The following is a 23,655-nucleotide window of genomic DNA, read 5'->3' as shown; positions in this document are numbered from 1 at the left end:
AATCCTTTGGCACAGGTACTGCACATTGCATCTTTCAACACAATGAAGTCCATTTTCTACAGAGAAGAGGCAGTGAAAAATGCCTTGTGCAGGACTTCAGCGCAGGTTGTTGGGTGGAAAACAGGAGAGGTTAGAAAAGGTGCAATTTCTGTAAACTAAGTTCCATCTCCAAGATATGCATCTAGCAAGTCAAGTCATTGCTTAGCAAAAGTAAAGTGCCTTAAAGCCATCTGCACAATTTCTTAGAACTTCGCTTCCCTGATGGATAACAGACGGAGGAGGAAATTTATAAGTAAAAGATTAGAGCAACTCTGCTTATAAACAGGAGTACTAATCACTCTGCCTTTGCCCTGGAGAGCAGATTTAATCTCAGGGTTTAACTTAACGCAACTGTCTTGTTTCTGCTGCCAACTGAGAATGTTCAAATACTTCCATGATAAGAGATATTTCAGGATGATACAAAGCTAAACATTGCTTGGCAATTGATGATCCAGCATTTAATCAACGATTACACTCAGCATAACATGGTGGAATAATGGACTGGGTAATTTGTGCATTCAATGTTTGTAATCTCCCAGTGTTTAAATCTACCTGCTCAACAGTGCTGCGCTGCATTTGTATTGTGTCAATAGTACTCAAGCTTTGTACCTTCACCTGGTGGTTTTATTATGCTGGGAATAGGCATGGGGCAGTGGATTTGCTGCAGGAGAGGTCTCCAGAATCTTCTCACCCTTTGGAATAAATCTCTTTGTGCTATGTAGGTGATAGGATGTGGAAACCAGAGGTCTTGGATCTCGTGAGGTGTCTCTGACCTTTGCAGAGAGCTGTGGTGGAACAACAGCAGCTCATGTCCCAGCACACAGTAGGGTGTGTAAGGGTCAGCTAAGCTTTGTGTCCTGCCTACCCACCCATAATTCTAGTCCTCTCAGCATAAACTATTAGGTTTTCCATTCTCTGTTTTCTATTTCTATACCCCAGTTTTTGTGCTGTGTTTTAGAGTGTTGGGTAAAAGAACAGAGGCAGCGCAATTAAACCCATGATGAGAATTGATTTTTCAATTTGATGCTCGAAGTGGAAATTAAAAAGGAAAATTGTCCCAATCTGACCTGAAATAATAACATATTAATTTTCTCATGGAAAAGAAACCAGCCACTGTGCCTGCTTTGCCCCCACTAAAACAAACTACCTTCAGGCTAAACAGAAGAATTCTATTCAGAAGGGAATTTTTTTGTTTTGCTCCTTGTCTCTGGTAGCTTTCTAGATGTTATGTTGTTACATAGCTAAACTTTTAACTTCACAGCACAACGAAAAGCTAAATAGTCCATCTTGAAAAAAACATAGTTGTGATACTTTCTCCTTGACTCTCTCTTGTCATGTGTTGGAAGACCTGACATGAGTTTCCTACTTTATTGCGAAAAAGGGTTTGTAACACAAGTACAGAGAGGCACGTACACTTTGAAAGATATTCAAGACTTGCCTTTATTTTAGTATTTTCCGATAGCTCATTTAGATTGCTTTCTACTCAGCTTGTTGGCTTCAATGAACTAATTTTTCCTTTCTGTGACATTATGGGAAGCCCTAAACACCTAGGCACAGGGTGCCTAAAAATCAGAAGCTGCAACCCAGGTTGGCAACATCTGAGTCTGCTGGTAAGTCCAGATTAATCAAAAGCTTGCTAAAAACAGTTTATCTGAACTGTTGAATGAATAATGATGAATAAGCATCCTTTACTGTTTAGGAGAACAGAGTTGGGGACATTGTATTATAGCTGGGGCAACTGGTGAGACACATTTAAGAAATCTGAACATTTCTTTGCTCCCTAGAAATAGTACTCCCTCTTAGCTGATCAAAAGAAAATGAATTTGTCCAATATCTAGTCATTCTGTCTATGAATAATAACTTGTTCCCTTTTTTGCATCTTTTGTTTCATTTATTGGAGAAACAAGGGCTTAGGGATCATCTAAGACTGTGTGAAAACGTGGCCATTTAAGACTTTTCAAGGTCATTTGACTGGAACTAAAAGGAATAGAAATAAAATTCCCTGTGTCGTTAAATGAGGTGTTCAGGTACAAGATGTGATGAAGGACAGGCTGCAACGCAAACATACCCTTTTCAGTTTAGACAACAGAGTTTACACATTATAGGAAAAAACTCACCAATAAGTGTCAGCAAGCCCCTGCATCTAGTTCGACTCTTGAAAATCCAACTCCAAGACACAAACTCATGGGAGAGCAGATACCAGTAATTGTGTTGCTCATGGAATGAGTTGCTTCAAATAAGATTTGGGGCAAATTAGTATTTTGGGCCTGTTTCCTGAAGATTGGCAGCACTAGATGGATGGAGAATGGTTTGTTGGTTATTCTATCCACTCGCCATGGACAAACCTTTCAACGTTTGTCTGTTTGCTTGTTTTTTAAAGGACAGTTTCAGAATAAACTGGGATATCTCTGAAAGTAAAAGGCCAGAGAAAACAGATTAAATCTACGCTTTACAAAGCCACAGTACAATCTACATTGGAGGTCTGCATGGATTAAAGAAAATGTTCCCCCTTGTAAGCAGGAACCTAATGAGCACAGCCTTGAGACCTTTGTCTCTGGAAAAATGATACAATTTTAGTAAGCTAATTTGTAAATAGTATGTGCGTATCCCACTGCTAAGGATCTCAAATACCTCTGTATCAGGTACATTTTCACATCCAGTGAGAGGAGTCTTTGAGGTTTTTCTTTTATGGAAGAATAGAAATGTGTATAAATATCTGACTAACATATTTCCTTCCTAAACTTGAAAAGAAAAAGAAGGAAAAAAGTCCCAACAAAAACCAAGTTTGTCTTCGATAATCTTGTTTATGTAGAGTCTGAACACTAGTTGTTTTGTAAGAGAGATTTTATTTTTCTGGATTTCTGGCTTGCACATTTTTTCCTTTTATGAAGTGTGTTTCTTTTAGACATCCTGGCCTCATAAAAGTGACTTATTTAGAACAGACTTGGCCATCTGGGGCTGCTTTGCTATAGGCTAAGCTTAACTTATTAAGTATTGTTGTCCAAAGGCAAACAAAGAGGCTACTAATGTTTTTCTTATGGACTATTCTGTGTATTTCCTATTATGTGAACAATAATAAAAAAGGAAATAAAAATGGAATGAATTGCCTAGAATTTGCCTGCTTTAGGATGAGCTACATTGAGTCTATGGAGGTGTTTAGCTTTGTTTGCCTGCTGAGGGGGAAGAGGAAAAGGAGAAAGAAGAGCATTTTCATGTATCTGATGAAAACGTGCCCAAAAATATCTCACCTGTGAGTGGAGAAAGGGTGAATTACCACGTCTGCTTTGACATGTTTGATTTGAGAAATACTTCCCAGCATCCAGAGCAATAATGGCTGTTCAAAAGTAAGTGATGAAACTGGGATGTCAATCTTTTTTCAGCAACAAAACAAATTCCCTTCAGTGCTGCAACACTTGGAGTGCATGGAAAAGTGATTGCTACTGGGGCTGAAACAGCACTTACCTGAGTATTAGTTAGTGTAACTCCTGGGAATCTGGGGGTTTTAAATGAGAAGTAATTTCTCATCGCTTCAGGTTGCTTTTGACCACCTTGTGTTCTCTGCAAGATGAGTCGCAGAGATTTAAACCCCAAATATCCAAGGGAGCACTAATATAATTTTGTACAGAGGAGAGCTGGGGACTGATCGCATCAGTTTGTCTCTTTCTCCTTTTCTTTGCAGGACAATAGTTGTATCCATCTTTCGCAATGTGCAGGTACTATTTCAGACATTATTATCATCTAGAAACGCATGAAGTAGGAAGAAACAAAACAGGAGGTTTTATTAGATGCAGTCCAACATCTAACCCCTGGAGACAGGAAGCATCCAGGGCACTGGGAGTGCTGGAGATGTCTCACTGCGCACAGGTAAACTGCTTGTTACAAGAGTTTACTCCCCTCCTTAAACAGCCACAAGTTGCTTAGATTGGACCTTTTAGAGATTTTCTTTGATATTTTTGCTAAGAAAATGGCCCAAGTATCTCTTGTTCAGAATACCATCCATCTTGTTCACCTCTTTACTTTATAATGGACTTTTGACCCTTGAGGTGCTAAAGTCAATTATAATTACCACTAGTGACAAGCGGGACATTGTGAAAGTGTAAAATTGTGTATATTTACGAGACTATCCACATTCAGGCGCTGTGTAGGCACTCAAGTGTCAGAATCAAGTTTGGATCCGGTCTGAAATATATTTTTCCCTGAATCTTATCAGGATCTCAGACACAAAACTCCTTAATTTCTGCTGGGACCTTGTTTCTTGCTCCCACGTTCTCTGGGAGCATTTTCCAGCTGTTCAGAAACAGGTACCACTTGCTCCTAAACTGACCTTCGTAAAAAATATCCTTTGAGAGAAACAAATTCCTTATCCCTGATGAACCTCCCTGTCTGAACCTTTATTGCCTTTAGGAAGTGGCAGGATTCTGGAAGAAAAGTATCTGCTGTTGGTGTGCAGTTGCAGCTTAATGTGTTATGCCTGAAATAAAACACTGAGGGAAGATTCTTTCCGCTGTCTCATTGTGGAGGAAGAGTTTTTTTGCAAAAAACCTAAAGACAATACAGAGATTAGCCTGCTGTTGTTTCAGCTCAGTGGCAGACGTTGAAGCCTTGGCTGAAAGTCATCAACAGGACCAGATGTTTTAGTCTTGCACTTCCTTTGCAATGGGAAATAATGAAAACCGAGCCTTGTAAATGAAATGGGAGTTTGCAGATTTAATTCATTTGTCGTGTCATTGTGATTCATATCGTCAGACAATCTCTCTGCCAGGGGTTCAGACTGGCAAAACAGGAGCTTGTAAGTGAGCTGCTGATGGGATTTCACAGGTGCCCTCCCATCTTGTTTTCACTTCTCAGATGTCATCTTTAGTAGCTCCCACCCTGAGAAACTATGGGAATCTATTAATTTTCCAAAGGCAGGTGCTGTCTAGGAATTCATTTGCTATGATGTGTGAGATATAACCCTTTCTCTTTTATAAACCAGTTTATAAGAGCTCATGGATGACTTGAATTCAAAGCAGGATGCTCATAGAAGCTGATGGCCTTCCCAGAGCTCTGCCCTGAGTGTGATGCTGAACATCACTGTGCTACCTGGAAACTTGGATCATGCTTCACATGTTTCAGTTCTGATTTATTGCCAAAGCATCCTCTGTGCATAGTGCAGAGAGAGATGTCTCCAAGTGTGATTTGGATGCTTTGGTGGGACAATCCCCTTTTGGAAGTGTGTGTATTTTGTCATGACTTATTGAGCTCTGCTGAAATTAAAGCTAGAAGGAGCCATCATGACCACCAGGTTTGATATCTTTGCTCTCTGTTTTACCCAGAGGTTTCTGCACTGGAACATTTCCACACTGGGAGCATCAGCAGTGCTGCTTCCAACCCACATTCCCTCCAGCCTGACTCTCCATGATCACCAGCTCTGACATTCTCCACAAACTCAGAAATTTGTCACAAAACCCATGTGCATCCTGGAGCAATAACAACAAAAGCAACGGAGTTAACGCTATTGGGAATAACTGAAAGGTAACATAGAAGAAACATCATAGAGGAAGAGAGAAAAAAATATCTTATTAAGACTTCATACTTAGCTGCAGTGAAGGAAAATTCCTTAAAAAACCCACAACATTGGAAACAAGATGAAATATCTATATTGTTTTCCTAGCAAGAAAGACTAGTTATAGACATTTTTTTCTTTGGTTATTTTAATTACCTATATGTAGTTTTACATCTATTTCACTGTGTGTTAAAACAGAGTTTTAAATACAACATATTCTAACAATACAACAGATCTAAGCAGAAAGCCAGACTTACAGATTATGCTATTGTAACAGAATATAAAATGCAGTGCTTCACTCCTATTAAACATAGTTGGAAGTATGTATCTACTTAACAGGGTCAAACGATACCCTGAAAATATGCTTCAGAATATCCAAAATGCTAAAAGCTTGAAACAGAGGCAATAAACTGTCACAGATTTGAAAGAGGGAATATTCTGTAAATGAAAACCAGGGAAGAAAGACTACAATAACAGAATATGACCATGCACAAAGCCAAGCTCTGGCAGACGTTAACCAGTTCAATATAACAGGCTGCCACTTGTGATCCTAAGCTCAGTAGCTTAGATGAGTTATTAGAAGGTATGCTCCGATTAGGGTCTGGTTTATGGTAGATATGAAGAGCAGGATTTGTAGTGATCCTTTAGCTCTCGTCTCCTAAACCTTCAGCTGGCTTCCGTAGCTGCAGAGTTCACTGGAAACAGGTTTTTGGAAATCCCATCCAAAATGTTTTGTGTCTGCACACATTTGGTCGCAACTGATATTTTGAAGGAGAGGAATCTGAAGACAAGCACAGTCACTGAGGCTTTGGAGTTCCACCTATTCTGCATGTAGTAGGAGGGCAAATGCATGTTAAATACAGAAAATAGTCTTTAGGGTAAAAGGGACGTGGGGTGCAAGTTCTTCCATTAACTGTGTTTACAGAAGTGTGTAAATGTCTGTGATTAGTATGTTCTTCTTTACATTTGCTTGCTTTCCTAAATGCTTATATCTGCTTGGAATTTGCTTGCAAGATGTTCTGAGCTTTTGCAAAGTCCCTTTAGGTCCAGTGAAAAATAATGCGGCTGAAGGGGGTTTTTCTCCTGGACGAAATGCAGCACCCTTAGAGGGAAGAATTTGGTTGTGTAAAGGTTATCATGTTGTGTCCTGCACTGTAGGCCCTATCATAATAATAAAAAAAAAAATAATAAATAGCAGCATAGAGTTTCGTAATCAATACTGACAGTTTCCCAGGGAAAAGAGGGTAGAGGGCATAGATTGATTAGCCTTGCAGTTACATACAGTATGGTGAAGAGGAGCTATATTTGTCTCTCCTCTCCACTTAGTCATGATAGAGCCATCGTATTTCACTGAGTGACTTCTACACACAGGCAAATGCCTTGTTTGTATGCAGCTGACAGCATCTGCGAGATGCTTCAGGAGGTGGGAACCCACCATTTCCTTGTATAATTTTTTTGCTCAGATTCACTGTAGATAATTGGGCCATATTTCTTGTTGGGATGTCTTTGCCTTTAATTTTCATTCTTTTTTTTTTTCTGTGTTAAAAAGCCTTTTGATATCTGATGTATGCTGTCTTTGAAAAAAGAAGTGTAGGGTTTTTGACACTGAAATCATATCCCCCTTGATCTTTTTGAGGACTTGAGAAGAGTGCCTGACATTTCTCTGTAAGACATTTTCCCAGCTCTCCAACCCTCTAGACCTGTGTGTATCTCTATGCTTTGAATTTTTGTGATTCTGATATTGAAAACACGTGCCCAGTATTTGGTATTACACCTCATGTAATAATGTGTTTCTGTACACACAGACCTGTAAATGCCTATATGGAAAAATATCTAGCTAAGTCAGAAAATGTGTTAAGGACATAAAGACAAAAGGAATATCTTTGTACCTATAACAGGTTGCACATTAACTTTCCAGACTTAGAAGACATTTTTTCCTTCCATCTAAATCTAGTAGAGCTGAATAAAAAGACACCAGACATTGTTCATTGTCACAGAAATAAAAAATTAAGTTTGTCACATTCTTTTCCCCCAACAGTTTAGGTACTTTTATGACTTGCATCTTTCCTCTCTTCTTCTCCCCAAGCAATTTACTTCAATGATGTTTTGGCAGCTTGTGGTATAATCAAATGTTTTATTTGAATGGCTGACAAAGATTTGGGAGAAAATGTGCCATTGTTAAATATTTTAGATGTCAAACATTTTCCTGAAGACCTGGGCACCTGCCTGCTGGAGTCCTCTGTGATTCCCAGGAGATGTCAACTAAAACAGGAGTCAGACCGCTGATTAAGCAACGTTTAAATAACAGAAAGAAAATCCTCATAATTTCTTATTGCATTTCAAAGAAATAAAGAAAACCATAAAACTGTCCTCCTCACAGTTAGCTAACCCCATGTGTGGGAATGTTGTGCTGCTTCTTGCACAAAATACGGGTTTAGAACGTTATTGAAAACTGCAAAGCCATTTACATCCTGTCTGGCAAATGAAATGCTGCATTTTTCTTCTTAATGTAATCTAAAACATTACAAAATACAGACAAATATAATGGAAACACTGACAAGCCTTTACTCACAGTGTCACTGGCACATCAGCGATGATTTAACTGCAACTACAAGTGATTAAATATGCTGCTTCTAATAACTTTTCATAACATGGTATCTCTATAATATTGCACACAGAGACACATTGGCATGTGTAAAATTTTACCCCCACTAAGTGAATGTCAAGATGAAAGTGATTTCTTCTATAAGGGACAAAGAGAGTAGCAGCAAGACTGACTGGGGGAAGCAACTTTACCTCCATTAAAAGCTTTAATTAGACAGACCCTGGAATATTGTGTCTGTTTGTAGAATCCACATTTTAGTAACGATATTATGAGATGGGAGGGAGGTCAAGGGGAAAAAAAAAGATTTTATTGCAGCAAATTTTTTTCACAGCCAAAGAAAATAATTTGTAATGAGGGATTTATGAAGCAAGACCTTAGGTTATCAGAAGAAGACTGAAAATAAAGGTCAAGAGATGAATTAATTTCACTCTATACATTCTTTCACACAGAGAAAAATACTGAGACTGATAGTCCCTCTGCTCTTGTGGACAGAGGCATGGCCAAGTTGAAACCAGACATGTTTTTATGGAGGAACAAATAAACTCTGGGAAAATTTCCCATGAGAAGTGACTGGATTCTCCACCTCCTGTCATTCTTGGGAAGTGTCTTATGCCAATGTCTGCTGGAAGACCTGCAGTGAACAAACACAAGTCCCTGGACTCACTTGTGGGACAAGAGAACAAGTGTCCATGTCGCATGGACAAACTGGTACAGCCGATGTTCTGCTCTCAAAACCCACAAATGAAAAGCGAACAGCATGCTTACTGCCTCTGTGTAGATGCAACAGTTTCAAGTCGTGATGGTGACTCCAATGTGATGGCCAAGTCAAACTTGGGTTTATGTTCATACTCTCGTGAGGGAACTGCAGATGTCTCTCAGCCATTACGAAGGAATCTAATGTTTCAATACGAACACAAAATAAATCTCAAGAGGACTTTTCTGAAGTACAAGACGTAAACAAGCACCCCACTCCTTCAAGCATTTACAAATAAACTTCAGCATAGGGCAAAGCCTGCTACATTTTGTTTGTCAGCTCTTCACTGAATGAGAGCAACCCCCATACCCAAGGAATATATCTTAGCTCTTGACATAAGGACTTCTGCAGTGGCTGAGGCAATGGAAGAGAGACATCCACAATGACCTGTTTATTCAGTAGAAGAACAGTGATTTCTTTCTGTCAGCAACAGAAAATCTTTGCAAGTATACGTGTATACAAGGCCACTGCTTCCAACCAAGCAGCCTGAGTGCCAATATTGAGATGGGATACAGGGCTGCCTTTTGTAAGCCTGTTAAAACACTGATGCAGCTCCTAAATAAGGCTGTTATTTTGGCTATGAGATCTCACAAAAAAAAACCTGGCTGGGCAATGAATGGGATACTCATCTGATTTCTACATACGAATAGGAAGAAACTACAGCTCAGAAGCAAAATGCCCATGGAAGTGTCTGCACTTCAAAAGTGCCTATTCTAATTAAATATTCATAGCACTTTGAAAAGTGTTGGAGTAGTGTCAGTAGTGTCATACAAGCAGTTTTCCATGTGTCTGCTTGGGACAAGCAAAGAATGCTAATATCAGATCCTTATTAATTTTGTTGTCTGGTAGAAAAATAAATAAATCAATGGAAGCAGACTTTAAATGACAAATGAGGTCTTGTCAAGGGGACCGTAATATCTCTTTTTCCATGTTTCAGTCTGTGATCAAGCAAAGCTTCCTGGCTTTGGAGTAATGTATGTCTTGTAGCACAGCCACACCTGCAAAAGACCAAAATATGTATCTACTAAATAGGATTTTCAAGTTAAACAGACAGGAAAAACTGGTAGGAGAGGAGGGCTACCTTTGTGTTTTATGAGTTGTAACTGAGGCAGAGGGACCAGTTTGTCCCAGGTGACAGCAAAAGGCTGTGACCAGCCTGGGGTGCAAACACAAACCAGAGCCAGGTGACTGCAGCACGGGCCAGATGGGCTTGTAGCCTTGTCCCTCTGCAAGCTCCAGTTTCAACTTGACCATGTTATCCAGATTTGCTGTGCAGTTTGGAGCGTGAGGGAGATACCTCCAGAGGGCGAGTTACTCCTCTCCTGTATCCCTCAATCCACCCTGCTGCAGGAGATGGCCAGCACATCCTGCACCTCATGTGCAAGGGATGAAGGCAAAGCCCATCCAGCACCTTCTCTTGGAGTTATGTTTAGCACTTGCTGGTTCCCAGACCATGTATTCAAGCTGTGATGCTGTATGCTGAGGAGCTCCAGGGCAAGTGAGAGGAGGCAGAAGAAGGTTTACGTGGTTCCTTGTGCAGCTGTGCTGGTATGACACTGAGAAACTCCCAGGGAGGCAGTTATGGCCCCAAGCCTGTCAGTGTTCAAGAACACAACACACTCAGACACATGGTGTGAATTTTGGGGTTGTCACATGCAGGAACAGGAGTTGGCCTCAATGATTCTTATGGGTCCCTCCTGACTCAGGACATTCTATGATTCTATGAGCTGCTGGGATGAGCTGTGTTGTCACTGTGGAGAGATGTCCTGGAGCAGTGCTGCCTTGGAGATGTTGCCCTGTGATCTAAACACAGCCTGCGTTTGCTCTGACATGGCACAGATGAGGGAAAACACCGAGTTAAGTTGGATTATGACCTCAGATATCCTGAAAAGTCCTGCCATTGTAGTTTGAAACACTTATGTCAAATTAGTACCTATGCTTTTGATGTTTGCAGCCAAACGTTGCGCACAGCAGTTTTATTCATGCACATCGAATCTGAAGTTGAGGTGAACAGTTGCACAACTGTATTCTCAGTACAAATCTGATACACACAGCAGCCCACAGCAAAAAAATACGCTGTTCAAAAGACTGCTTTTTGAAGACATGGGCACGTGTGTATAACTTGGCTGAAAGATCACTAGGATGTTGATACAATAGCCACTGTAAATATTTGAAAGGTGTCAACATCAAGGTCTAGATTTTACCCACAGATGCCAGCACAATGTTTCCATTGATTAGCTGTTCTGTAATATAAGCCTGTGCATGGAAAACGTATGTTAAAAAGAGTCATGCCAGGATTTCACTTACCCTGCTTTGTTGTATCAGTCTAACCTGACTAAACCCACTCTAAGTTTGGAGATGTTGTTATTACAAGTTAAAATCAGCAACTTATTGTAAAAAATAATAATTAAACTGTTTTGGACTGACTGAGGCTCAGCACGAGATCACTATTTCAGTCCATAATTTCCTAGATAATATTCTCTCTTAATTGACAGGTCAACAAGCAGCTTTAACTAACATAACACTCATTTGGGGTGTTAATATTACTTATAAGCAGATTCTGAACTGAAGGTTATTCTTTGTCTAGTGAGCTACTTGCCTTGTGTAGATGTGCTCAAATCTCTTCTATAAAGAATAATTATGAATTTCAAATCTTTGTTATTATTCATGCATTTAAGCTTGGTTTGATGCTGTGCATCTCTGTAGCACTTGTACATAAAAAAGTCGCCTATCACATTTATGGCAGAGGTAGAAGCACAGACCAGATCTTCTGAGCCTCTGCTCTGATGTTCCAACTCAATAAAGCATTTAGCACATGCTGCCTCATTTTATAATGGAAAAGGGTCTGGTTAGTCCCATTAAATTTGTGATGCTAATTCTGTGTTTGAAGTTAGCCATGTACCATATTTAATGCCATATCTAATAGAAATAGGTCTTCAATTATGTTGTTAATTATTTTCAGCCTGTGATGCTCTTCACCGTTAATGAAAAGCATTGTCCGTGCAAAACACTTTCCAGATATGGATAATTAACACAGCTTTTATAATAAGAAAATTGATCAGAGAAATTTTTAAGAAATAAAATTAAGTTGAAACAAAAAAATTTGTACATTTCACAAAGGACAGTCAATTAAGTGCCTATCAGAAGAAAACCACCAAAATGTTAGAAAACAGTTATACATTTCCATTTGGAGATTTAGAAATGGATCCCACTAACTTTTTATTATGAAGCACATTTTTTTTTTTTTTTTTTTTTTTTTTTTTTACTTTGCATACTAGTAGCCTTTAAAAGTTGAAATTAAACGCTGTTTTTTAAAAAATGAAATATTTCAATGAACCAAAAAGATCAAACTTGAGATAATTTCTTCTTCATGTAGAATCTTGAAATTTTTGTGGTTTTGCTCTGATTCAAGCAGAAGCACGCCTGGAATTTCCAAGCTCCTTCACAAAGTGGAAGTCTGGAGCTTCTATTTCCATGCAGCTTTATTACAAATTTACCTAGTAAAGCCCTGAGAGAGGAACCAATGCATTTTTCAATTCAGCTTCCATTTGAGTTGAACCATGAATGAAGCTGCTCCAGGTCAAATTGAACAAAACTTCAGACTAATGGTTTTGGTTCAAGAGAAAAAAATAGTGATGTAAACTTTTTGTTGTTGTTGTTTAAATCCCCTTCCTAAAAACAAACAAACGAAAAAGGCAAAAAGTCCCATAAAACCCAAACAACAAACAAACAAACAAAAATAACAACAACCCCCAACAAAACCAAAATACAGGAAACTCACTAAGAATTTTAGTGCTATATCAGCCAACAATAATCTCCATCTGGTGTTATGAAGCTGTAGGTTGGGCTGAACTGAGCACACCCATCCTGTTTAACCTATTCAGCGCTGAAATTGCATCCTTAACATGAAAATATTAAAGAACTGTTTGCTTTGCGCTGTTTGTTTCCTTGTTTTGTTTTATCTTACAGCAGTTAATACACCCACAGATTCATACCCAACACAAACAACATCTGGCTTTCACAGAGGTAGGAAATATTCCATAAAAGCATTTCATTAGGTTACAAATAGCCAAGAGTTGTTAATATTTACCTTGTAGATGACGGCCTGCCTTTGTTTGCAAGACCTTGATGTGAAAATTGCTTTGACCCCATTGCAAATAATGGTAGTGGTATTTTTTTTAATGGTATGGGCACAGGGACAGAATACAGGTGCCTTTTTATTGAGCTGTGTCTCGCTGGTGGGCGGCCGGGTGACACATGGTGGGTGATCAGGCCCAATTTGTCCTGGAGAGCACCAGGCTCTACATGAGGGATGAAGAACACATGAGCAGCCACAGGAGGATGCAAAACAAGAGCCACACAGCTGCAGACTGCAAACCTGCTCAGATCACGGTAGCAGGCTTTAATTTAACAGGCTCTTTTGAAGAATTTTATTTGTCTGTTAGCAAGGAAACCCTCAGCTGGCCTCCAGGTGATACCACGTTGTACCACACTAGAGAAAACCCCAGGTAGGTCCCCAGCGGTCTCTGTATTTTCAGGTGCAAGACCAAACTGGTTTTGGCATTTTTATGTGTGTTGTGTGTTCTTGCAGGTTGTTTTATTACCCTTGGAAGTGCCTCACCTTCCAATAAAAAGCAGAGCTCCTTGGGCTTTGTGCACATGTTGTAGGAGAGTGAGAGAGAGCATCACCATCAGGCACTTCTGCAGCTTATGTGCCCAGCAAGGGTTTCCTACAAAAACTGGGAGCTCTCAAACCAGTGGGGACAATGATTCTGTCCCCACCACACCTTCGTGCCCTGGGGGACTGTCCTACCCACATGTCTGGGCTGCTTCACTCCTGGGGCTATTTATTCAGTGAGACATAAATTGATATTATAGGTGCTCTGGATGCTCTAGGTAGTTTGAGATATTCTGTGTTCGTATTTAATCCAGAAGAAGTAGAAAATCTTTCCTGATCATTAGAGCGATGAGAACAACCTTCTACTAAAACAAATAAAAGGGCAAAGCAGTCTGCAAATGAGGAACAAGTGATATTAGAGGATATTTTACATGACTTGGGCCTGTGTCAGGAGATGGGTAGACAAATTCTCTTGGACTTCCATGCAAGATGAGTATAACCAGGTAGATATCTCTGTTCTGGCTGGCTGTAGGAGCAGACATCTCTGATGAGTGTTGTCAGGATAGTAATGCTGAGGTAATACCACAGCTTTTAAGCAGTTGAATGCAGTAATTCCAGTTCTCTTTCTAAATCTTCAAACTTCCTTCCTAAACCTCTGCTCACTAGAGCAAGTACTTGAAAATAATGCCACTCACCATATAGTACATGTAACATTCACTACATCTGAATCTACCCCAAGCTCAGCTATTAGGCAACCCAGATCTTATAAACAGAAACACTTTCAGAGTGGAATACTAGCCTCTTTCCAAGATTAAATGTGCACTTAAAATGCTGTTTTCAGATAGTATTTTGTTCTGGGGTTAAACTCCACAATTAAAGGTGGTGTATTCTCTTACTAAGCACAAGGACTAGGCAAACTTGTTCTGAGAAGTAATAAATCCTGGCAATAAATACTGATCCTGAGGAGAAACCAAGAGCTTGCTGTACTCCAAGGGAGCAGAAATAGCAGGGACACTGGAAAATGTATTAGGAGAAAATTATTATGCTGCCTTGGGGAAGAGGGGAAGGTGGCCTCTTAAATCCCTTCCTACTCTTTATTTCTGTGACTCATCCAGATCTGCCTGTAATGGGCTGTTGCATCGCCGTATTGTTAGTTTAACTTCTTTGTATCCTGAACAGCCAGTGGGTCGGTAAAAGAAACTCTTTGTGCCTTTGGTGGGAGAGAATGGCACCAGGGTTGTTCTTGGAAGAGGCCCAGGGAAAGTGTGGGGTGAGGATGGAGAAGGGAGTGGAAAAAAATCCCCAGAAAAGGAAAAGAAAAAAATAAAATAAGGTGTCTGTTTCACAAACCCTGACCTTCAGCAGAACTGCCATTTCCTGAGACTGCACAAAATGTACCGACTGGCAGCTTTTGCAGGCCTGGCAAAGATGGATGGAGCCAGGCATCGGCACCACCACAGAGCCGGCTTCCCGGGTCCCTGCAATGGGCAGCCAGGTCAATGAGTACCTGCTCCTGTCTTTAGCATGAGAGCAGCCCAAGCTGAGTAATGACACTTGGCTTGGCTTGAAGTGGAAGGAGGAGCTGCATGCAATAACCATTGCTGCTCACACGAGAGTCTGAAATTAAAGCATTTCCAGCACCCACATTTTCTTTGAAACCAGTTGTAAGCAGGTGAGTGTGTTGCTAAATAAAATTTACCCTGTCTGATTACTATATCTCCTGATGAGGTGAGACGTCATAGAGCTGTTTAGACCTTCCTTCTCTAGTGAGCTTTCCTTCTTTGGTTCTTCATGGGTAAATGTGCTGCTGAGAGAAGAAAACATGTCAAATTACTTGGAGTATAGAGAAGATCTGGGGTTATTCCAAGAGGAACAGCCAAGTCAGATGGGGACCATCTTTCTAGTAACAGAGTCCAAGCAGGGAATAATCAGGGAGGAGCCTTATCAGTTCAGAATAACTTTATTCTCTTTGTTTCAGGCAACAATGCATTTATGTGGGTCAGTGACAACACTGCTAATGGTGGGAGGGAATGGCTACATGCCATGTTCCAACAGCCTTTCTTTTGTGCCAACAATGGACAACAGTGGATTTTTATTGCCAACCATTTTTCTGGAAAATTTTGAGGCGTGTATTTCATATTAGATAGAAATGAGCCTTGAAATCTTATAGAAATCAAAAGCTTCATGGCTGAGAGTGAAATAAGGTTATAATTACGGAACAAACATTACTCCCAGAAAGACAACGGAGCCAGCAGCCGTTGTGTCTTAAGAGCAGTGAGGTCTTTCTTCCCTCCTGCAGACACTGGGCACAATAATGTGCTCGAACAAGAAACTGAGCAGAATATCGACGGAAAGATCTCTTCTTTCTTCCTCTGTTTCACAGAAATGTTCTGCTTTTCTAAATAAAAACAGGACAGTATTTTGAGTGAGGAACGCAAACCTCAATGTTCCTAATGGCTGGAGGTACTGGACAGCAAGGTCCCTCCAGAACGTGAGGTGTCTGTGTTCCAGTTCCAGCTCTGACTCAGAAAAAATAAATTCCTCATGACTTGCAAGACCGAGCAAACAGAGAATAGTTCAGATGTCTTCCCTGTTCTGTATTTTTTCTTTTAGTGTGAATCCTACATTTTTTCCATGGCTCAAAGTAATGGTGAACATCTGCTTGGCTAAGATATCTGGGACATTGCAGGAGAGAGGGAAACATCTTGAGAGGTGTCATAATCTACATCAATCATGCATGTAGCGTTGCTATGTTGTACTTACATAGTTTATGCCAGACTTCTCACCAAAACCCTCCAGAAGTTGAATGGATCCACCCAAAAGGTGGGAACATTTCCCAGCTTCTGGGTCTTAGGCTGCGCTTACCGCATCTTCACTATGCATTAGTAAGAGACATGGGTACACATGTGTCTGATCGTCTGCCCTCCTTTTCAGATGAGGGTAATATGGATAACTGAGCAACTCAGAGTGGCAAAATGCTGTGGAGCTCACTCTCCCTACAGCTGAGACACAGCCAAAGTCAGCACAGAGAGAGAGTAGCAAATTGCCATTGGCACAGATATGCTAATTGTTATATCAGCACCAAAAAATGGATGTGCCTGTGAATGACAAATTGGAATTTGCCTGGTCCTTCCTTTATTCCTCTTGTCAAATGAGAGATCTCTTTCCTCAGATAGAACCTTAATAAGCTATCTCTTGAGGGGAAACACGGTGTGTATGGATCTTTTGTCTCATGATTCCAGACCATCTGGATGAAGGAAGATTGGAGAGAGCTGAACTTATTTTGCTGTTTGTTTTCCAAGTGTGTTGAGTTGTTAGTACTGTGTTAGCAGTGTGTTGACCCAGTCAATCCGTTTTGTTGTCTTGGCTTTAGTCTGTCTGAACAGTTCTGCAGCTAACAAGTCATGTCTCAAGTGAATGCTTTGGCCATAGCTATTAGTGGGTTGATGTATATCTGGGAGTATGACTAAAGAAGGTGGACAGTAGCCTACAGATCAGGGCAGTCAGACGGTATGGGGAAGATCTGAGGTCCAGACCTTTCTTCTTGGTCACATAACTCTTTCTTGACAGGCTTTTTTGAAGAACAAGTTAAATAGGACATATAGAATATGACCTCTTTTTCCCTATCAACAAAGATCTTCTGCTTCTTGACAGCTCCTGCCAACAGGAAGAAATTGATTAGAGTTAATAAGTTTGGTGAGAAAACTAAATTTAATAAACTAAAGCACACACTTTGCCATGGGCTGAGTGGTGAGTTTTTTCTTAGAGGTATTCAGTTTAGTGCTTACCTGGGGTTGTCCACCAGGCTTTGACTCCTAAGTCAGCAGAGATGACCCAGCCCTGCAACAAACAGGGAGACATAAGAGTTCAAACATACGTATTTAACACCTCCTGTTAGCTGCAGGCAGTTCCCTGCTCTGCATCTCACTCTTCTGGGGTCCTAAATCTAAAGGGACCAATGATTTTACTCTGAACTGATCTGGGAGGCCCTACCATTCATGAATAGGGTTTCCATTACCCAAATTTGGGTTTCAGTACCTCTTTAGTCTCCCCGAGCTGTGCAAGGCCATGTCACTCTGCCTGGTCTCCTCAGGTACTCATGCAGATGCTCTGAGCTGTGCTTTTGTCACTGCGATGTGTGCTACCTTTGCCCAAGCATTGCATTTTCCCTGATATTTATGCCAGCTAAACCAGATAGAAAGCATACAGCTCAGTATCCTGCCTCCTGGTTTAGGTTCCTCTGGTGCTCCTGTGCCATTGCACCCTAAGGAGAACCAGAGCCATGCCAGGCTACAGCCCGAGGTTGGGCATAGAAGATCAGTTCTCAAGCCCAACTCCATCTTCAGGCTGCTCCTACCAGTTAGTCCTACTGGCTCAACAGCCAAATCATTAATCACATTTTGGTGTGGCTTTTGTCTCCAAAACACACCATCAACATTAATCGTAACATCCCTGTTAAGTACCAGCAGGTTAAATGGTCAAAATTTAATAACTTGCAGACATTCTGTTATCCAAGACAGCAGTTTCCCACTGTGCAGAGCTGAAAATAACCCGGCACGTAGCTGATATTTGTTGCATCAGTGTTACCTTATGAGATAGATCCTGACTAGTGTCTCAGGGTGTGCATCAGTTTGGTGGCAGCAATCAGAATTCTGTCGGACATCTGGAGTACTAAAACCAGGTACTCAAGTTTGTGGAAACTGAGTTGGTGAGAAAATAATAATGAAAAAAAAGACATTTTTAAAAACTATACAGGTAGACTAGATTTTTCTATTGATTTATCTATCAAAAAACATTGATTTTATGCAGTGCTACATGTAGAAAGGCTGTTGTTTGTGATTAAGGGAAAGCCATAACACCAGAAGTCAATCTGGGTAAGTGCAGCTGAAGGCCAGTGTTCAGGCTGCTCATCCTGGGATGAAGTCTGATCTAAGGCGAATCAGATCCGTGTTCAGCACTTGTGCAGCAATGCTCTTCAGTGAGGGAGAGACCAGAGACTCCTCTGAAGCTAAAATATATTTTGATGCAACATGTAGAAACTCATACTGAACAAAAGTCCACAAAAAAGGGGGTTTCGGCACTCACTGGATTGCAAAATGTTAACCAGCTGGATTTTGCTCGTGTCAGGCTAGCAAGATGCTTTGAAAACCGCTCCTTCTTTGATCTTGGTCCTCGCAATACTGTCGGACCTCTGCTGCACAGTGAGCTTGAGGTCAGTAAAACATTTTTCAGTTGTGGTGGAAGCATTGAAGTTGGAATTTGTTAAATCAGGGGCACAATTCCATGGGTAGAAATTGAACTCTATGTGTGACATTCCTCTTCTTATTACACTTTAAAGTATTAAATTGTGAAGGTTTTTACTTCCATTAAAAACAAGTTGCCAGATTTAGCATTTTGTTACTTTGAAGTCCTTCTTTTATTCTCCCCCAAAGGGCTTTAACTTTCAGAAATGGTTATCCTTAAAAATATATTTTAAGTGTTGGTTTTGAAACCTTACAAAGGATATGGCATTGGAGAAATCTAGGATGGAATGACTTTCTCAAGGGCAACAATCAGGGAACAGCAAAATGTCTCCATTTTCCTTCCACCCCCACATTTCCCTTCAGTTTCCAGTATATTTAATTGGTTGTCAGCTCTTTTTACCTCCTGTACAGAGTTTAATGCTGAACTTTTAGGTAAGCTTTTCTTAGGATTAGTTTCTACTGAAACTGGTTCCAGAGGATTCACCCATTCCCAGTGACAGTCTGAGTTAGGAAAAACTGTGGCCGCTCCTCTGCAAACAACCATAATTAATATGTTAAAACAACATTCCTAAAATATTGAAAAGCAAGCCAAACTCTTGTGGACCAAATTGTGATTTGTAATGGATAAAAGCAGTGAAGACTCACTGTGAGACCACAGAAATATGAAAGACACTTTACTGCACATGGGAGCTCCTTGATAGCTGTAGGGAGAAGGACAGTCTATGGAGAAAGTCTCTTCCAAGCAGCCAGCTGATTTGGTTTTATATCTTCAGGTGGAAAGCTGCAATATTCCCCACTTTGGGAAATGCACGAGAGAAGAAACAAGAGTTGTCAAAGTGACATTTACAGACCTTCCACCTACTTGGTCAATCACAGGAGAGGCCACAGATGTGGCTCTTACTGTGCTGGATCTGGAGTCCACGTGAAAGACATCTCTCATTGCAAGGACATCCACAAAGCAGTCTGCCATCTCTAATGTGACTCTCTCCCTAGCAACCATACAGTGCCTTCAAATCTTATCCCAGCTCCTTCTAGCTGCTAAGAGGACACAAGACCAGGACTGATCCTCACCTTGCTTGCATTATCCTCTGTCTTCAGTGCAAAGAATAATCTGTCACTCTGTTCTTCTCATAGATTATCCTGGCTTAGTCCCAAACTTCTTGCTTCTACTGGAAGTGTGAATACGACTGCAGTGGAAATAGGCAACCAAAAAGCAAATGGAATATAAGTGTCTGTGAGCCAGTGCATGTCCTTGTACACAGCCTGGAAAGTCTCAAGCACCATCGATGACATGACCATAAAGCCAGCACAAGGAGACAGAACTGCCATACACCTCTGGAGTGTTGCACAATGATCAGCTTCAAGCAGAGCCCTCTGTTACAGAGCCCCCAGTGCCTCTGCCCACTGGAAGACAACCTGGTAGGGAACTTAACTGGAAAATTCTTACTGCCACCTTTCTTTCCGTTTCCTTTTTCCTGTCAGTCCTTAAATCTTTGAGGGAAGCAGAAATCTTTCTTTAGAATGATCTATTCAGCGACAGCTAAAGCCCTCTGTCTCTTTGCAGTTACCACTATCATTTTCTATGCACTATTTATGAAAAAAGAACACAAATGGTTTCTGATTACACCAACACATGAAAAGAAACATTTATATATGGATGTAATTTATGTTTCTTTTAAGATGAAATAAGTTTATAGAGGTACATAATTTTGAATAGCTTTAAATTCCCCCAGGTAACATTTAGAGGGGAATGACTTTGCTTGTTGCCAGTTCTCAGTCATGAGATTTCTTCACAGGCTTACAGCGTATTAACATGTTTTTGTTCTTTCAAAAATAAATTTTTCAGTTAGCTGAAACTAACTCCCAATTCAGAGAGAGCACGGTCTCTGCTGCTCAGACTTGCCAAATCAAATTTCCTCTGCAAACTCAAAAGTCCCATGTAATCTCCTTCTACATCCAATTTTCCTTTCTCCCGTTAGCTTCCTCAGTAAAGCTCTGACAGATAAGCCTTGCAGTCTTCACATTCTTTGACAGGCACAAGGTGGCACATGTAGAGCTCTCGCTTTTGTCTAGACAGTCCTTCAAAGTCTGGACTGTTCTGTGACTTCATGTGAAGTTTAAGTCAAAAGTAAATATGCCAGTAAGCATGCCTTACCTGATGGGGTAATAGAGGGTGGAATGGTCTTTCTCAGGATGTTTTCTCTTCCCTGAGTTCTTGTTCTGAGAAGTTACAGATCCCAGGGGCCCCACTTGAATATGAGGCTTTGAGTTTTGCAAACTCACCGTGATACTAAATATGGCAAGAAGTGCTAAAGAAGAATGAGCTTAAAACTGTGCAGGAGTAATTTAGCAAAGAAGGCTAACATTATTCAGCTTGTGCTCTGTACAAAGACCCTTTATGGCCTTCATAAGCATGATGTCATTGTTACCAATATTTTTCTCTTACGTGGGTATCTGCAATGCATCTCTTAATGTACTACAGTTTTTTATATGTGCAAGAAGAGAAGCTGTTTGCTGAGCTGTCCACTCTGCTGACAAACATGCTGATGTGTCCTCAGTCTTTTCAAATTGATTCACTGCAGTTGTGCCATGGCTGGAATGAGATTTTAATTCTTAATTATAGGTTTGAGCTACTGAGTGATGTAGAAAATTAGGATAGTAAGACAACTGAATAACATGGAGTATACAAGAGTCTGACCAAGAGTATGAGGAAGAGTACAAATTGACAGAATTTTGCACTTGGAAGAGAAGTTAAAGAAACCATATGGGAAGCAGTAAGGGGGAGAAGAGTCCAAAGTTAGGAGAAGATCAGATATGGATGGAGTCGTGCTTGGAGACTTGGTAAGAGTTGTCCTCTATGGGTACCAGCAGCACACAGAGCCTTGGGAAAGCCAGAGGCTGTTGCACTAAATCAAAGGAGAAGGCCTCCTGTTATGTATTAGGCACAATTAAAGGACAATGTGGTGCTATGCTTTCATAGCAGAACTGCAGGAGATGTGCAGCTCCTACTCTTATTTGTCTCTGAGGTCTGTCATGGTGAGCAAAGTGGTCACACTGCCACCAACCTACTGATTCACAAGAAGATGGGGCTAAAGGTCTGCTTTCCCCAGGTCTATCCTGGGTGCCCTGCCTTGCAAGGAGACAGGGAAGGGGCTTGTCCTGGAACAATAATAGTAATATGTAAAGTTGCCCTTTAAGAGAGAAAGAACTGGAGCAACAGCAGATTCAGATTTCAACAAAACTGACCTTTGCATGCTGCCAAAGGTAGTAAGGGGAACTTCCAAAAAAAGTCAAATGAATCTTCCGGATAGGAAAAGTAAATGCATTTATTGTTAAGAAGAGTTACACCAGGATCCAACTCCAATTGTTTAGAGTTATGACAGTGAGTCAGTCTCAAGGAAATCAGCTTGAATGAGGTTAGGGTTTTGTAGAGTGATACACTGGTCCTTATCATTCAGGATATTATCATCAGTCAAGGAAATTACAGGCTCTTTTGTATTTTTCTCATAAAGACTCTGAGGTTATGATGGTGTTGGTTGAATGATTATCTAAGGAACAATAGTCAAGATTCCTTTTCATCTCTAAGGCTCAACCAGTATAGAAATAGTCCTGCCAACTTTATAAGATGGTTGCGAAAGAATAAATAATAAAAAAGTCAGTCCTAACACAATTTAATTACATCCATTCTAGGTAGAGTCTCAGCAGTCGGAATAGCTGACCAACAATATATCTGCTCATCCCAAGCATTTGACCCTGTAATTCTCCCACTCACTGGAAGCATGAAAATAGCAATGCTTGTCTTTTTCATGGCCATGTCCTCAACTACCATTATCCACCATACAGAGTGAGTAACATTTTCAGGTTCTCACAACAGTCCCCATCAGAGAGCATGAACCGGCTAACAAGGAATTCCAAAACCTCCTGATTCACAAGGACCATTTCAGAGAACGTGAGATAAATTACCGCCCATAAATGCCTTGTAGTTAAACACCTTATGGCACCTTCACACAAGATAGTTGATAAATGACTGAGTGAAAAGACAACAGGTACATTCAGATGATGTTTCCATTTTTTAACATGGTACTTTTGAACTTTTTTTAGAAGAGAAACCAGGAACTTCCTAAACTTGATCTTACAAATGAAAAATACAGAGACATCAAAGTGGTGGATTTAACCTCCAAGTAAGTATGATTCTACTATTCTACGTGTTAATTTCAATTCCTAAGAGTGTGCCCCATTTAACTGTTCTTGATAGAATTTAGCAGGAATTTTGGATGCTGTACATTAATAAATAAGTACTACCTTTGTTATTTTAAGTGCAGTGGTTTTCCTTAGCTGAGAAAGCCTGGCTCTCTCACTTGATTTATATGATGCTATGTTAAAAAAAGGTAGTAATGATACGTCTGTTATTCATGTACTTGGAAGTCTCAAAGGATTTTAAATATATCTTGACACGTATGCTCATAAATTGAGTCTAAGGTAGACATTTTGGCAAACTGGATATGGAATTAATGTCCTTGAGGCTTCCAAACACCATTGATCAGAAATACTTTCAAAATTCTCCAGAACTCTGAACTTATTTCTTTTGAACCTGCCTGTGTGGTCAGTATACGATCTATCAAATTGTCTTCGGTTTGGAGACACAGTTCATGGGCCTAGGCTGCCTTTCAGTGCAAATTCTTCCCATTGCAAAGGGTTGATTTCACCAGTTTGAGACAGAGCAGTTGAGTGTGAGTCTCTAATGAAGCAATATAGAGAGTGAAGTATGAGTGAGTACAGAGCTCCATGCTCCAAATGCTCATGTCTCTATGAGTTTCTGAGTGATGTTCTTTTTACACTTGATCTAATGGG

At 40.4% G+C, this 23,655-nt stretch overlaps 1 long non-coding RNA gene across 3 annotated transcripts in view; it reads right to left on the bottom strand.

Moving 5' to 3' along the window:
• Window positions 1-7,704: 7,704 nt before the first annotated feature.
• Window positions 7,705-23,655, bottom strand: part of LOC110364285 (uncharacterized) — a 46,509-nt gene continuing 30,558 nt past the window's right edge. Inside the window, exons 2-6 of one of the 3 annotated variants that reach the window (XR_010472036.1) lie at window positions 19,876-19,991; window positions 18,149-18,261; window positions 17,350-17,401; window positions 12,441-17,218; window positions 7,705-9,941 (exon numbers count right to left, since the gene is read on the bottom strand). This is a non-coding gene — a long non-coding RNA (uncharacterized LOC110364285). Of the gene's footprint in view, window positions 9,942-12,440; window positions 17,219-17,349; window positions 17,402-18,148; window positions 18,262-19,875; window positions 19,992-23,655 lie in introns of those variants that run through there. The other 2 variants (XR_010472037.1, XR_002422953.2) reach the window with 2 other exon arrangements.

This window comes from Columba livia, chromosome 4, assembly GCF_036013475.1.
Source record: "Columba livia isolate bColLiv1 breed racing homer chromosome 4, bColLiv1.pat.W.v2, whole genome shotgun sequence".
Classification (NCBI taxonomy): Eukaryota; Metazoa; Chordata; class Aves; order Columbiformes; family Columbidae; genus Columba; species Columba livia.
Note: the sequence above shows the minus strand (reverse complement) of the source record. Positions and strands in the feature narration are given on the sequence as shown.